Source organism: Notolepis coatsorum, assembly GCF_963971535.1.
Source record: "Notolepis coatsorum genome assembly, chromosome: 11".
Classification (NCBI taxonomy): domain Eukaryota; kingdom Metazoa; phylum Chordata; class Actinopteri; order Aulopiformes; family Paralepididae; genus Notolepis; species Notolepis coatsorum.
In genome coordinates this window covers 132,483,260-132,488,573 of record NC_140175.1, presented here as the reverse complement: position 1 = coordinate 132,488,573, position 5,314 = coordinate 132,483,260, and positions in this window count along the sequence as shown.

The following is a 5,314-nucleotide window of genomic DNA, read 5'->3' as shown; positions in this document are numbered from 1 at the left end:
GTTAAGGAATTTGGTTGTGGAGCAGTCAAGGGGGGGGGGGGGGGCCCCACCGTCGAGCATCAGAGGCAGCCTACGTATGGCTGTGGCGCCAGATGAGTCACAACAGCAGGTGCGGGATGGGGTGGGGGGGGGGTTGGGTGGGGGGGGTGGGGGTAGGGGGGGGCCTCATCACTCTTATCGCTTCCAGCTAGTACAGACCGTCCCCCGTCTTTCCCAGAATCACACATCGCCGGCGAGTCAACTCCTCCGCGTTGACCCTGGCCTCGGGTCCGTTCCACAGCAGAAAGGATAAGGAGGGTGTGGGAAGGGGGAGGGGGGGGGGGGGGGTGATAACAAATGCAGCTCGAGGCAGATATGCCCGCATATAGTTAAAATCAGGTCAATTTTGTCTAATCATCCGTCACCGTCGTCGTCGTATCCCCTATTACGGTACGGTGGCATGTTTTTATTTTCACGTCCCTGATTTCCGACGTGATGTCCAGTATGGCCTGGTGACCGTGAAAGTTCCTCCGCATGGTTAGAAGCAAGTCTCTCAAGAATTGTCTTCAAGCATGACTGTTCGTCTACATGATGAGAGTTCGCCTCTTTCCAACATGGTCTTGGAGCTCAATTGTTCATCACCGCGCAGGGTACTTAGATCAGCGATCTTCTTAAACAGTTCCATAAGGTTTTCCTTGATCCCGGCCAGATCCCTGGCCAGGGAAATCAACTTCTTCCGAATTAGCTTCAGACAGTACCAGATCCAGCAGCTGACGGTGCCCCAGGCCCAAGCAGCATGACAATTAGAAGATATACGTCCTCAACGTCGTTTATCTCCAGTGGGGAAAAAGCATATTGCGAGCCAGGTCCCGTATGAATTTATGGTGTATCCCGCCTGATAGCTTCCCAAGAGGGCATAATGGGTCATCCGCATTCTGCTTCCTTGTAGAGAATATGCGATCAATCGCTGTAAAAAGCCCAGCTTTATTAGATCCATATTACGGTCAAAAGTCGAGTTGAGTTGAGGATTCTGCTGTAAAAAGAAAGAAGAAAAAGGCCAAAACGTCTGAGCGTTCTCCAGCGAGGTGCAGATCTAGGCTCCGGTTGAACGAGCTGTAAGGGCTGGTACGGACGTCTCCAAGCGGATAAGAGAGAGGGCCTTGAGGGTGTTTGCCTTGAGGTGTTTTATCTGGAGGAGGGAGAGGAGATAAAAATGCGACTGCTCCTGGGAAGAGAGAGTAGGAGATCTATCTATCTATCTATCTATCTATCTATCTATCTATCTATCTATCTATCTATCTATCTATCTATCTATCTATCTATCTATCTATCTATCTATCTATCTATCTATCTATCTATCTATCTATCTATCTATCTATCTATCTATCTATCTATCTATCTATCTATCTATCTATCTATCTATCTATCTATCTATCTATCTATCTATCTATCTATCTATCTATCTATCTATCTATCTATCTATCTATCTATCTATCTATCTATCTATCTATCTATCTATCTATCTATCTATCTATCTATCTATCTATCTATCTATCTATCTATCTATCTATCTATCTATCTATCTGTCTGTCTGTCTGTCTGTCTGTCTGTCTGTCTGTCTGTCTGTCTGTCTGTCTGTCTGTCTGTCTGTCTGTCTGTCTGTCTGTCTGTCTGTCTGTCTGTCTGTCTGTATGTATGTCTGTCTGTCTGTCTGTCTGTCTGTCTGTCTGTCTGTCTGTCTGTCTGTCTGTCTGTCTGTCTGTCTGTCTGTCTGTCTGTCTGTCTGTCTGTCATCTATCTATCTATCTATCTATCTATCTATCTATCTATCTATCTATCTATCTATCTATCTATCTATCTATCTATCTATCTATCTATCTATCTATCTATCTATCTATCTATCTATCTATCTATCTATCTATCTATCTATCTATCTATCTATCTATCTATCTATCTATCTATCTATCTATCTATCTATCTATCTATCTATCTATCTATCTATCTATCTATCTATCTATCTATCTATCTATCTATCTATCTATCTATCTATCTATCTATCTATCTATCTATCTATCTATCTATCTATCTATCTATCTATCTATCTATCTATCTATCTATCTATCTATCTATCTATCTATCTATCTATCTATCTATCTATCTATCTATCTAGACATCTAGACATCTATCTATCTATCTAGACATCTATCTATCTATCTATCTATCTATCTATCTATCTATCTATCTAGACATCTATCTAGACATCTATCTAGACATCTATCTAGACATCTATCTATCTATCTAGACATCATCTATGTATCTGTATCCCACTATCTTCCTTCCTTTCTTTATCTATCTCTATCTGAGTCTGTATGTCTGTCTCTCTATCTATCAATTCAATTAAATTCAAGTGGCTTTATTGGCATGACGCAGCTTGTACATGTTGCCAAAGCAAATGATTAATAACATAAGCATGGATTACAAAACACATATTAATGTCATAGTACATACAAAAATTATCATCATAAAATAGAACATAAAATATTACGGCATAAACATGTCAGGTGACTGTCACTCACTGTCCCTCAGTCTATGGCAGGCAGCAACATAGGCTGCTGCTAGCTCACAGCTTGTTGAGTCCTCCCCTAGTTGGACTGGTAGTTTTCCTGTATCTGGTAGTGCAAGAAAACTTTTTGTTATTAGTTCAAATTAAAAAAAATGCGTTTCTCTAATATATTTATATTTTTCACATTTGGTGAGGAAGTGCAACTCAGTTTCAGGCAGTGGCGTCGCGTGGGTAAAATAACAGGGGAAGCCAAAAAAAAATTATTAAAAAAAAAATTATTCAATATTTTTATTAATAATTTTTTTTTTTTTTTTTTTTTTTTTTTAAGTCAAGCAGTCACCATGTACACTACAGTATGGCTCGGCGGCCAGTCAAACGTTATTTTTATTTATTTAACAGATTGCAGAATGGGTACAATACAGTACGGCTCAATACACATTTACGATGAATTGAAAATGGGGGACCCTGATGTAAACAAGACGAAAGTCTTTCTCTGGTCTGCATCCCCTTAACAATTGTATGTATTGAGCTGTACTGTACTGTACCCATTCTGCAATCTGTTAATAAAGTTTTCATTCATTCACACACAATTGTATAAGGGGATGCAGACCAGAGAAAGACGTTTGTCTTGTTTACATCAGGGTCATTAATACTGCTGGAGCATTGGTTAATTTTTGGTCCGATTTTTCCTTGCGCGATTTTGCGCGCCGCGTGGGAGCAAATTCGAGACACATATTCGGTTGCAAAAAGGTGTCCCACGGTCTCCTCTATGGCCGTGAATATTTTCACGCGGATCGGAATCACGGCGCGCCCGTGGGACACTTTTTCGTTTCGGCGAGTTTATTCCACGCTTTCTGTTTTCCTTTTCTAAGCATTTTAGGGGCTACATGTGAATCAGTAAAAGTTGCGGGACGCCCAGATGTTTCCACGATAGAAAGCTCGCATGGATCCCATAATAGGCACACTTAATACAGCGTTTTTAAAATCACGCGACATTTTCAGGGTCGCGAGCCGACCTTTTCCCCTCGTTTTCGATGATGGAAGTGATTTAGGAAAAGCTTCGGCACGCCGAGAGGTCCCCGTGGATTTAATCTCGCGAGGATCGGGGCAATATTCGGCCCGTGGGAACAGTTACGGGTTAATACAATGTTCAGAGTGCAGAGGGGAAAATATGGCACCTGCCCCGCCTCCAGGTGGAATATTATGCTGAACGTCTTCCTCCCAGCTCCGTTTTAAACTTTTAGGGTGTGGCCAGTGGCAGTCAGCTCGAATCTGATTGGCTAGGATCGGATTTGGAGTTTGGACTCACTCTATAATGCTGGAAGCCTGGAGAAAGAGACCTACCCACTGCTTCTCTCCTATACTAGCTGCAGTAGTGAGCACAGTCTGACAGTGTGTTAGAGGGAGTGAGAAGGAGAAGAGGGAGACATTAAAAAAATAAAAATAAAAAAAAACACAGATGCACAGATGAATGTAAACTATATTAAAAAAAAATTATATTTTAATTTTTTTTTTTTTCATATTTCATATTTCATAATTTGATATGAAATTTATAGGGAGGCATGGCTTCCGTTGGCTTCCACAAGGATTCGCCACTGGTTTCAGGCTCACTGACGATGCAATGACAGCTCAGCCTTTGCTATGCAGGAAGCCAGGTTGTCCTGTGCCTTCCCTTTTCAACAGCGAGGCTGTGCTCACTCAGTCTGTATTTTGTCAAGGTTCTTTTTAGTTGTTGATCAGTCACCATGCTCAAATAATCTGCTATGGTGTACTGTCGATTTAGAGCCAGATAGCACTGCATTTTGCTCTGTGCTTTTGTTTGTGTTTTCCAATAGGTGATGTAGTTTTGTTTTAGCTGTGTAGTAATTTGATTTATTCTGATTGGTGATGTGTTCTGTTCCTGGGGTGTGTTAAGAGAGCAGGTTTGTGGACTCAGCCTCAGGACCAGCTGGGTAAGGGGGTTCCTGATGCTCCTCAGCTCTTGGCACTGCAGGGCTTGATAGTGGTACGAGAGGGGGTCACTTTGTTTTAGGTGTGTCCAAAAGTTAATTGCTCTTTTTTGTATTTTTAGTATTAGTGGGTAACGGCCTAATTCTGCCCTGCATGCATTGTTTGTAGTTTTCCTCTGGACATGTAGGAGAATCTTAATGAACTCTGCATGCAGGGTCTCAATGGGGTGTTTGTCCCATTGGGTAAAGTCTTGTTTTGTAAGTGGACCCCACACCTCACTGCCATAGAGTGCAATTGGTTCAATAACACATTCAATTAATTTGAACCAGATTCGAATTGGTATTTCTGTTTGTATATTTCTTTTTATGGCATAGAAAGCCCAGCGTGCTTTCCCTCTCAGCTGCTTCCTTAAAATGTCGAGTTGAACTTAGTTTTAGGCCTAAATAGGTGTAATGCTTGCAGTACTCTACATGTTTTGTACCAATTGAGAACTTTTGTATGACGTCCTGAGATCTGGATCTTTTTTGGAATATCATTATTTTGGTCTTTTTGGGGTTTACTGCCAGGGCCCAGGTCTGACAGTAATGCTCTAGCAGGTCCAGGCTCTGCTGTAGGCCGTCTGCTGTGGGGGACAACACAACCAGGTCATCTGCAAAGAGCAGGCATTTCACTTCCCGATTGTGGAGACTTACTATCTCTCTCAGTAGTGCAGACATCATCTATGTATCTGTATCCCACTATCTTCCTTCTTTTCTTTATCTCACTCTATCTGAGTCTGTACTGTCTATCTGTCTGTCTCTCTGTCTCTCTCTCTCTCTCTCT